This window comes from Denticeps clupeoides, unplaced genomic scaffold (genome assembly GCF_900700375.1).
Source record: "Denticeps clupeoides unplaced genomic scaffold, fDenClu1.1, whole genome shotgun sequence".
Classification (NCBI taxonomy): Eukaryota; Metazoa; Chordata; class Actinopteri; order Clupeiformes; family Denticipitidae; genus Denticeps; species Denticeps clupeoides.
The window spans coordinates 848,590-860,673 of record NW_021629971.1 but is presented as its reverse complement, the minus strand read 5'-3'; the positions used below and the strand labels follow the sequence as shown (position 1 = coordinate 860,673).

Sequence of the window (12,084 nt, the reverse complement as noted above, 5' to 3'; positions counted from 1 at the left end):
AATCAATACATTTTGTTCTTGTTTAGCCAATTTTTTTATGCAAGTTGTTCTTTTGATTGGAAAATATAAACAAAAAAATTGGGGAATATACATATGATGTGATATTTTCAAAACTGTCCCAAAACATCTGTAATTAGTTGGAATGAATAACTACAGTCACAAGTAAGTTAAAAAAAATTGTTTCCTCTGTTTAATTTTGGATATCACTATTAAAAAGGGCTCCAGAGCTCATCAATCTGCAACATTTCTGTCTTCCAGTTGTATTTTATACAGGAGCCTGAGTCCTTCAATATAGCAAATTGTCAGTGATACTTTAAGGTTTGTACTGTATCTGTATATCGTATCTTGCTCAATCCAACAGGGCTAGCAGGGACGGGTCCTCCTGCTGTGCTCTTCTTGGGGTCAGAAGCGCCGTTTATCTTCCTCCCTCAGGTTAATCCGCATGCTGGGGACAACAGGTTCCCTATAATAAGTGCGTTCAAATGGACGGGGCAGAGCAGTCTAGCTGCATCGCCTTTGCGTTCCCACCAGCAACAAGGAGCGTGCGTTCCCATGCGGCAGATTTTACAAAAACATTGAAATGGACGATAAATGTCATCCAGAATAAAAAAACTGCATCTTTAAGGTTACTCCATTTAAACAGCAGTCCACCTTCACTGACCCCACTGCTGCCAGCGCACCCCGAGTTTCCTCACTTTGCTCCACATAGCGGAAGAGAGGAGGGAAAGAGTGCAGCCTGAACTGAGGACTTTGCTGCATGACATATCGCTGATCTGCACGGGGACAGACAAGAGTGGAGGAACTGATTGGTTGAGTCCAAGATTCGGACCAGTGCACCTCTTTCCTGGTCTGGGGATGTCGGGTGGCGTACTGACCTCTCGCTGCATCCTGTATTCTGTCTCCGGCGCGGATGTCTCTCTCCTGGCTGATGACCTGTTCCAGGCAACAAGAAACACAGGACATGAATATTAATGTATTGTACCAAATTTAAATTGTATTACACTGTAATAAAGTAAACATTAGCAGGCAAATTCTCAACAGTTTGTAAGCGCTTCTATGATGCCTGCAGAGCATCAGGAGTTGGTCTATAGTCTACCGTATACGGTCTACCATGTTGTCCCTTCACAGCATTGTCTTCTAATATCATGGGAAACGTCTCTGGGTTCTGCACTTGAGGTTGCATCTGCATATTTTGGATCCTTTGAGCAGTGAAACAGGAAAAGTTGGTAAAGTTAGTTATCTAATTGTACATTGCTGTTAAAAAGTAATAAAACATAACCTTCAATTTTTAAGATGGACAAGTAGTGCATGTTTAAATAGTGTTGGTGGACAAAGTGGACAATGAACCTTTTTGCAACAGACATTGCAAGTATTAAGCTCTAGTAAGGATCATGTCTTCAGTATTGATATGTGCATATATATGAATAACCAGAATTTAAATAATTAATACATTAAAAATATATTTATATCTGACAACTGAAAATCAATGATCTAATTTCTTTGTATACATAAATCTATTTCTTCACTAAGACTCTTATTTGCTGACTTGTCCTCAGCTTTCAACACCCTGCACCCCCACATCCTGGCTAATAAACTTTCCTCCAACTTTCATCTGGACAACGAGACAATCCTGTGGATATTGGACTTTCTGACCAACAGATCACAGAGAGTACTGCTTAACAAAACTCTCTCTGACCTCTGTTATACCGCCATCTGTTATACCGCCACCTGGTCGGCACTCTCCTCTGCTCCTCATCTTATATACAGATGACTGCAGGCACAGACACCCGGTGAAGGACGCCAAGGACACAGTCCTCCAGACTGTCAGGCCCCTCACACAACCATGGTCTGCTTCTGCAGGAGTTTGTGGACTGGTGTGACACTTCTGCATGAGTTTCTGGACTGGTGTGACACCTCATGTCTGGAACTGGACATCAGTAAAACCAAGGAGATGGTGGTGATCTTCACCACCAAGCAGGGGGACCTGGCTGCAGCAGTTACCTCCATCCACAGGAAGCCAGTAGAGCTAGTTGAGGATTATAAATACTTGGGCATCATTTTCGATCCCCTGCTGAAGTTCTCCTCCAACACAGAGGAGATTCTCAGAAAGTGTCACCAGGCAGCTCATATCCTTTGTAGTCAGGAAAGAAATTTTACGGACTTTTTACTATTCCTTCATAGAGAGTGTCGTATCATTCTCAATCATCTGCTGAATCCATTCCACCAGCACGCAGCACACAAACCGGCAAAAGAACGCTGTCAGGCTCCCCTTCAAACGCAGACTCCGATGTTGCTGACTGGAAAACACAGAGGAGGAAAATCACCTTGGTTCCCAAAGCTGTCCTTCTTTTGATCTCCTGACATCCCTCCAAATCAACCATTATCACCTCACACACTTCTTAAAAGTATGCCCCTTAATGCTTCTGTTATGTACAGTTATTTATCATTGTTCATAGCGCAACATACAGAACATTTCTATTGTGTGTCACCCCAGGATCTTTAACCCTCTTTATTCGAGGGCAATAACGTTACTGTATAACTAATCTGAACCACCAGCAGTAATAATGCTGACAGCACAGCTTTGCCCTACATTACTAATATTAACTACTGCTACAAACAGTCTTCCCCAGACCTTCAAAACCCTACACCACTAATAAGAGATCATAATAATGTAGCAAAAAAGCCATTTCAAATACCAAACCTGACCTGAAGTGATGGCTGCAGGCAAAATGAAAAACATAATATCTCCGTTTTTACAGCAAACTTTGATTTTCATAATTGGTTACAAATAGGCAAATATGAGTCATGCATCACATGCAATCAGCATTTCATCAGAATTTTCGTGGTTGGTTTACTAATAATGCTAGCTAATAGCTAATGCAAAGTGAATGCTAACCTGCTTTAAGCAAAACAATAATGCTCAAAGCCTTAAACCAATTTCTCAAAGTAAAGCCTGTACATCAAATACATTTTAAATAATCTTACTTTTGTACTAAGCGCAGTGAAAAATCCATTCACGGATCCTGCCACAGAGACATTTATTTTTTAAACTCCCACCTGCCCCATCACTTTCGTTAGACCCGCCTCCTCTACGATTTGATTGGTTCTCTCTCTGAACCAATCAATATTCGTTCTGCCCTCGGAAATTTGTGAGTAAACTCCCACAAGAGAGAAATACAGGCGCTACTGCTTTTCACGTGTGAAATATGTATATATAACTATGATGTATGATGACGATCCCCAGCTTGAATATTGCTATTATATTAATAATATTATATTAATAATATTGAATATTATTAAAAATATATACATTTATATTTAGTGACATTATACACTCACCGGCCATTTTATTAGGTACACCTTGCCAGTACCACATTAGACCATTTTGCCTTCTGCAGTACACTCACTGTCATGATCAGAAAACCAGTTTAATATGGACGGTTTTAAGCACAACTATTGAAATGTAAGTTCAATGGGCAATTGCCAATGCAATATTCAATTAGTGCATGTAAACTGATGTAATCTTTAGATCATTTCAAATTTTTTAATAAAAAATATAATAACAATTCACTCAATTGCATTCCGTTTTGCCATGGATTTTCTACATATTTATTCAAAAGGAAATTCAATTTGCAAATGGCAATTCAATGTGCGAATGTGTCCTCCTTCATTGCCATGTCCAGCCCCACCCGTGACACCTTTATTAACAAATGACTAAATTGCAAATCTTTTGCTTTAGCAGAGTACATGGAAAACAACAAAAGTGGTCGATCAGTTTACAGTATCTTTTTACACTGATAATGTCAGCTCTAATCAGCTATTTTTGTACATGCTGTATATTTTTTCAGCTGGAAGAATTAATCAAATATTGCTGCTACCACTAAGTATTAGTATTGTTTAGTTTAGGGTATTGCTGGGTTTTCTTAGCATTGCTTCAGACTCATCTCAGCAGGTTCCAAGAAGAACGGAACTTCCATTACCTGAGATGCGAAAATAACCAGTCACCATACCAGGTGAATTCAGTTAACCTGAAACATCCTAAAAGAAGAGAACCGCATTCTTTTCTCCACATACTTTTGCCACAAGCAAATATATATTTTTCATTATGGTGTGTTTGGGTGTGTTTGTGGGACCCTACCCAGAGGTCCTTGTGACTTTAGAATGATTGTGCTAATGTAATCTAATGTGATCTATCATATGTGCTAGATGTGTTTACCATGAAACATCTCTGTGATGATGCAGAATCGAGATGCAGAATTTTGTTTTAGGTTGATGAGCTTTATGGTGCAATGGCCCAGACTTGGCAGATGTGGCCAGAATTGAAGTCCCTGATGTCCAGTTAACCCGGCAGCTTACGCCAGAGGAGCTTGCAAGACTGCCCAATCATGATGTTTCTATGAGTGAAGCACAGGAAGTTTACAACTCAACAGTAGAACAACTGGAGTACCTATTCCCAGACTAACATTCCTTTAGGCTGCCTGAAGTACAAATAGGATGTCAGGAATTAAGTAATGCATATTGTCTAATACAGTCAACTCTAATACAGCACAAAAACACACAAAATCTTTTGAAACTCAATTTATGAATGACTTAAGACTGAAAGTACATAACAATGAATATACTGAATCTAAAACAGAAGTAAAAGCATAAAACAGTTGTAAACGCTAATTACAACGTATAATTCTGACAAAGGTCTCAACCAAAATGTCATAAATCTTAACTGCATGTCAAGAACAGTGAGGGGAACAGCATTGTTACCAAATCAGGCCGTTCCGTTAACATCCTTAGGACCCCAGTGTCTTTCAACCCAGTTCATATCTGTGCCACCTGCCTTTCACATCTAGTAGAAACAAGATGGCACCAGACATGTTTGCTTGACACAATTGTTTCAAAGGAGTGAATGTTGCCACCATATTAAATAAACAGAAATAAATCTACTGACGTCTAAGTAAACATCAGTAGACCTTGTAAATGATTGAGTGAGATCTTTACCGCCATCTAGTGGAGATAAGAAATCGTTGCAATTAGGAATGCTTGAAGTTGTGCTTTTCCTCTCATGAACATTGAAAGTATATATTTTAAAATATATTCTTCAAGAATGAACCTCTATGCATCCTCTAGCAGTATTATTAAACAGTAAAATAAAATAAAATAATTAAACTAAATAAAATTCAGTTGCTATATGTTGCTAAATTTTATTTATTTGGACAGTAAATGTAAATAATTTGGCTATTCAAAAATATATCAAACATGTATTTTGACCAGAAAGAGATTTTCAGTTCTAATATGCAAAGGTGCAAATATGAATAGAGAAAATGTTTCTGCTTAAATATGTGGCTCCTGATTGGCTTCTCAGTGCTGTTACATGTGAACATATGTTTACAACATACAGTCGCTAGGCAACACTGAAGGAGCCAGTTGTATTTTTATTACTCCTGCTTTCTTCAGACAAAAAATTCTACTTTTCACACCAAAAGCCTTTTTAAAGGCTAACTTCTTTTATTGTTTTAGCACTGTTATTAGTTAGTGTTTCTGTTTAGACTTGATAACTCTTAATTTATTTTGTAGTTTCTTAATTTTAGCTTATGGTTGAGAGATTAGCTTAGCATAATTTAGCATAGCAAAACTTAGCTTAGTATAACTTAGGTTAGCATCATTTATTACCTGCTCACTTTTGTTTTTTAGGACACATAGAGAGATTTTTCCAAGTGAAGGATGGGCCGCCCTCGGAAAAAGACCAAGGAGCCACCAGTCACCAGAAGGCCACCTCGCAGGATCCTGCCAAAAATACCAACTCACATTCTTCACACTGGTAAGACATTAAGAAACTCCACATAATACTGTGTTTTCTCTTCGGTATTCTACTGCTTTCCTCATAATTCATAACTCAAGATCAATAAGAAAAACAAACCACAGGTGCAGCTCACTGTAAATCCAGTATTTGTGTATGCAGTAAACATATATGGTCCATTGTAAGGTATCAAAGTCAGTAAATTATCACCAAATATCTCAATGTATTCATGTCACTGCACTTCTCAGGTATACCGTGGGCATGTGTGAGGGACACTAACTCCCCTCCAGCTCTGCTGTGGAGCATTCCCTGTATGCAGCAGCTGCAGGCTACTCCACAGCCACCCCAGCAGGAAGACACTCAGGAGGTTGTTTTTCCGGTAGATGTGATGGACAAGCTGAGCTTTGTTCCTGGAATCTGGGACCTGGCTGTGGAGATGAGCTTTCTGCCTCCATGGAGCAGGCCGCAGGTACAGGATGGTCCTGCCACACCTCTGCCCAGTGTCACCAGCGCTCACCAGCCCTCCACCAGCACATCATCCATGGAGTTTGAGAGCAACGAGGACCGCTGGATTCTTCAGGACCAGATGGAGCAGGAAATGATGACCAGCGACCCAGCAGCAGACAGTCCACAGGGACCCCAACAAGAAGCCAGTCTGGAGGATTTTTTGGAGGAGCTGAACAACATTCCTGTCATCTGGGACATGGATTTCGAGATGTGCCTCCTCCCTCCACCTTACTAGTACCACTATTAGTAGCACTAGCAGGACCAATAGTGATCACTAGTACAGGTAAGCATGAAGGTAAGTATGAAGGTAAGTATTTAGTGACGGGCGGCACGGTGACATTGTGGTTAGCACCTTGTCTCACAGCAAGGAGATCTGAGTTTTGGTCCCTTCTGTGTGGAGATTTGCAAATTTGCATGTATCTCCCCGTGTCAGCGTGGGTTTTCTCCGGGTTCTCCGGTTTCCCCCACAAAACAACTAGGCCAATTGGAGATGAATTGGACATGAATTGGCACTAATTTTACCTGTAGTTCATTAAACAGTTTAATAATTAACAGTAGTAGAAAAAAATTAAAGCCAAAAAAAAGGCTCCGGTGGTGGCACACCTGACCTTCAGGATCAGGGCGGGGTTCAACTCCCTGTGGAGTCTGTTTTCAGAATGGCTGCTTATCTAGTGTCTAAATGTTTAATATACGTTTAATTACTTACTGCTCATATGCATTACATGAGGCTATAAAACCAGCTGTTAATGCTAATAATATTGATCCCTTGCCTGATTTTATGTTCCTCTGGCCCACCCATTTCAGCGGTTCTGTAGACGGTCCTGGAAAATTGTGGTGAGAAGACACGTCCCTGAGGAGCCGCGGTACTCACAATCAGTGAGTGAAACCTGGAGCCAGCTGGTCAGCACAGGTTTTGAGGGAGGAAGAGGAGACATCGTCTAGACCTGATGCGTTACTGCTCTCCTGTTTGTGGAAGAAATGACATCTAAATAAGAAAAAATAAAATGTTCAAATCTTTAAGTGTGTGTTATCTTTCAACATGTGGAAAACCAAAGGTTAGATGATGAACAAAAATTAACATAATTGTATTTAAATTAAAGTAGTGAAAACCATCAGATGAAAATATTACTGGCCCAGTACACAAAGGGCTTAATGTATTTGGCCTTAAACCGTCGCATAGATCAGTTATAGCAGGTAAAGAAGCAAATCACAAACCGCCATATATTTCGTGGCATGTGACATGTGGCATTCGGTGACTATGTCACATCTAGGTCCAGCTGTATTACAGCGTCCACCTTCATCCTCTGTCCACCACAGTGGATGGTGAAGGATAGAGAAAAGAGAAGAGTGAGTTAGTGATGAGTTAGTCAATGTTAAAGTCAATATGGAATACTAACAATACTTTACCCTGAGCTGTAAAGGGATTACAAATACTAAACGTATGCCAAGAAAATCTAAGATTGTTGCACAAACTACTGGACTGGATAAATGCAAGATGGAATAGACAGGTATCAAAAACTTTAATGGAGGGTGATGAATTTCCAAGTTTCTGTGATTTTGCTTCCTTCCTCTCATTAGAAGCAGAAGCAACCCAGTCACATCCATTCATGCACTTCGCCGCACTGAAACAAATTGATAAAAGGACTACAAGGGGTATCAGTGGGAATAAAGCAGGTGTATTTAACACAAATGCAACTGTACAACGTGACAAACCGACAATAACAAAGACACCTAACAGTTCCCCATGCATGTTGTGCCAGGACGCACATAAGCTTCACAAATGCCCAGACTTCTTAAAGATGTCTCTAGAAAATAGAAAGAAATATGTGAGAGAAATATGTGTTATGGACTGCAGACGCCGCCTCACTTGCGAAACCTGCACAAAGAGACATCCTGTGTGTCTTCATGATGAAAACTACAGTAACAGTTTGCAAAGACAAACACGTGTGAGTACGGAGAATGCAAATCACCTGAAACTGCAACAGCCATGTCACTTAATGTTGCCAGATCAGAACAGACCGTCAGCACCTCAATGACAGTCCCAGTATGGCTGTCAACCACCACAAATTCCACTCAAGGAAAAATTGGTCTATTCATTATTAGACACTCAGAGCGATGCTGTCTTTGTGGATCAGGATGTAACGCATGAGCTGCAGGCAGATGTTTGTCCAGTAAAGCTGAAATTGACTAACATGCTGGGTAAAAATGCTGTCATAAGTAGTGGAAGGGTGTCTGATCTCTTGGTGAGAGTTTATAACTCAGCCACAGTCATAAAGCTCCCCACGGCATACTCCAAGGATTGCTTACCTGCTAACAGGGAACACATACCCACATGTGAAACAGCCAAACAGTCATTTACTGCCTATTGTAGATGAGATCCCTCCACTCCTCATCCTTATAGGTTATACCTGTCCCAGAGCTCTTGCACCTAAACAAGTAATCTTAGGAAAAGATGGTGAGCCCTATGCTATTCGCACAGACTTAGGATGGAGCATAGTAGGCAACTCAGCACTGTACAATGAAACGGATATAGACAGCAGCCTCTGCCACAGAGTCACAGTTAAAGAAATCCCTCACTCCACTCCAACAGATGCAATACTTGCTCTGGAAAGAGATTTCAAAGAGACGGACAGGAACGAATAGACTGTATCACAGGAGGATTTAACATTCCTCCAAAAGCTTGAGCAAGGCATAACACAGATGGAAAAGGGACATTTGGAGATGCCATTGCCATTTAGAGAAAAGCCACAAACTTGCTGAAAACAGACCAAACCAGTTCAAACGCAAACTCATGAAAGACGAAAAATACAAGGAGGATTACATGAAATACATGAATGACATCATCAAAAGAGGTGATGCAGAAGAGACTGATGATATCGGACTCCCTGGCAAGACATGGTACATACCACACCACGCCATCTATCATCCAAAGAAACCTGACAGGTTACGTGTGGTCTTCGACTGCTCCGCCAAACACAAAGGTACCTGCCTTAATGAACATTTACTGATTGGCCACGACATGATCAACAGTCTTACTGGTGTTCTTGTGCACTTCAGACAGCACCACGTCACCCATTCCAAACCAAAATGTCCACATGACCAATGTCCACTAGCCAATAATGTTTGACAAGAAGGGAAGGTGCAGGGTTCCTGGATGCACAGGAAAACCCAAAGTTGTGTGCAAAAAAACTGGCAGGTACGTGAAAGTGTTCAGTAGCAGGCAGCGGCACGCACCAGAAACAGGTGGAAAAGAGTAGCAAGCATCTGGTTACCATGGTGATGTGCAGGCTGAGGTGTGCGCTGCAGCGAGGAGCCGGGCAGGAGATGAGGTAAGGAGATGAGTTGTGGGGGTATTAGGTGCCACAGCTACAAATAGAAAAAGAGGCATAAGGTTTTTTTTCATTTATCTTTCCAGAGGCATTCATCCTCCATTCATATTTAATATTACTAAAGCATTAAAATAACACAAAAGAATGTGGATGTCTTATTTCAGTATTAGGTGCCTTTTCTGTTAAGTACATAACTCCACATGTGTTCATTCATAGTTTAGATGCCTTCAGTGAGAATCTACCAATGTAAATGGTCATGAAGAAAACATATTAAGGTGTCCAAACGTTTGGCCTGTACTGTATGTGAAGTTATGACTGGAACGTCTGGATTTCTACATTCTCAACTTTAAATGTTAATCACAAAACATTTGTGGGGTTTTTTTTAATAGCAGATTACAGTAACCCTGAGCAAATCCTAGATTCTCATAAATCCAATATGTTGAACTCATAAGTGTCAGGACATCTGGACAGTGTCAGGAGAGAATATGGCATAGACGTCACTGCTGCATCGATCTACTCTGGAATATGTGTGATGCAAACACAAGTTCAAGTTTAATGTTTAGGTGTGCGTTTTTATTAAGGTTTAAATGCATTATGTCTGTATAAGATGGAAGGAAGTAAAAACTGGGTGTCACAGGCAAATTTAATCTAGGTATGTGACTGGGATACATGTACCAATGAATGCTGCTGACAGGGTGGCCTTGATAGCGGGCAAGCAGCTGTCGCAAGAACATGGACCATGCGGTTCTTTAGGAGGTTCTTGGCCAGAATGCTTCCTTTCAGGATGTCCACCCGCTTTCTGTGAAACCTGTCTTTGCTGGTGAGATGAGGTCACCTGATGCAGAAATGGCCACCTCTCCAGGCTGGGTGGGCGTCCCTTCTGGCACTGGGAGTGTTGGTGAGAGAGGTAAAGAAGAACCCAAAGATGCAGTCAGGAGATGGAAGAAAGTTGTAGAAAGTCAAGTCAGGACTTTATGGCAGAGTGGCCTGCCAGAAGCTTCTACATTTTGGCCTTAAATCTAAGAGGTATGTGTGGAGAAAACCAGGCACTGTCCAATCCAGTCCCAACAGTGAAGCATGGTGGTGGCAGCATCATGCAGTGGGGCGGTTTTGCATCTGCAGGGGAGGACGACTGGTTGCAATCAAGGGAAAGAGAAATGCAACCAAGTACAGGGATATCCTGGACAAAAACCTTCTCCAGAGTGCTCAGAAACGCAGAATCACCTGTCCAATACAGTCCCAACAGTGAAGCATGGTGGTAGCAGCATTCTAACAAGACAATGACCCTGAGCACACAGCTAAAATTACGAAAGGGTGGCTTCACAACAACTCTGTGCCTGTTGAATGATCCAGCCAGAGCCCTGACTTAAACCCAATTGAGAATCTCTGGAGAGACTTAAAATTAGCTGTCCACCAGAGTTTACCATCCAACCTGCCAGAACTGGAGAGGATCTGCAAGAAGGAATGCCAGAGGATCCCCAAATCCAGGTTTGAAAACCTTGTTTTGTTCTTTCCCAAAAAGACTCATGGCTGTATTAGATCAAAAAGACGCTTCTACTAAATACTGAATACTTAGGACCATGTGATATTTCAGTTTTTCATTGTTTATAAATCTGCAAAAATATCAGTATTTTTCTGTCAATATACGGTGCTGTATGTACATTAATGAGGAAAAAATGTACTTAAATCATTTTAGCAAATGACTGCAATATAACAAAGAGTTGGTCTGAATACTTTCCGTACCCACTGTGTATGAATGGTTCTGGCCCATGCGTGTCTCACTCTACACTCCCTCTGCAGTTCTCTGTAGTCCAGACACAACTCCTTGCCACCTTGGTCATCTTTTCCCACTTGCTCATCAACCTCGGTCTTATCCTGAAGTGACAGATACACAGAGCGTACGAAAATTTGAAGTGAAAGTGAAGTGATCGTTGAGCACAAATTCATTACATTACATTACATTACATTACATTACATTACATTAACAGCATTTATCAGTCACCCTTATCCAGAGCGACTTACAATCAGTATTTACAGGGACAGTAACCCTGGAGATAACTCGGGGTTAAGCGTCTTGCTCAGGGACACAATGGTAGCAAGAGGGGTTTGAACCTGTGTCTTCTGGTTCATAGGTGAGTGTGTTACCCACTGCTTTTAACCATCACCCTTAGTGAGCAGTGGGCAGCCATGACAGGCACCCGGGGAGCAGTGTGTGGGGATGGTGCTTTGCTCAGTGGCACCTCAGTGGCACCTTCGCGGATCGGGATTTGAACCGACAACCTTCTGAATACGGGGCCGCTTCCTTAAAGATACAGACACGGAAACGGCACATCCTGGGGAAATCCCATTGTGGGACTGGATCAAAGTAGTTATTCTGCACCAAGGCTCAATTTCAGATAGAGACTTCAGATTCAGTATTAGGGGACCAACAAGACCGATATAAAAGCAAAAAAAAAA

General features: G+C 41.3%; 2 long non-coding RNA genes across 2 annotated transcripts; both read right to left on the bottom strand.

Annotated features, from left to right (window-relative positions):
• Positions 1 to 280: 280 nt before the first annotated feature.
• Positions 281 to 932, bottom strand: LOC114778582 (uncharacterized). Its single transcript, XR_003746406.1, has 3 exons — positions 876 to 932; positions 662 to 773; positions 281 to 445 (listed from the first exon to the last, which is right to left on the bottom strand). It is a non-coding gene; the product is annotated as an uncharacterized LOC114778582 (long non-coding RNA).
• An 8,682-nt stretch (positions 933 to 9,614) lies between these two features.
• On the bottom strand, positions 9,615 to 11,390 carry LOC114778583 (uncharacterized). Its single transcript, XR_003746407.1, has 3 exons — positions 11,371 to 11,390; positions 10,303 to 10,513; positions 9,615 to 9,664 (listed from the first exon to the last, which is right to left on the bottom strand). It is a non-coding gene; the product is annotated as an uncharacterized LOC114778583 (long non-coding RNA).
• Positions 11,391 to 12,084: the final 694 nt, after the last annotated feature.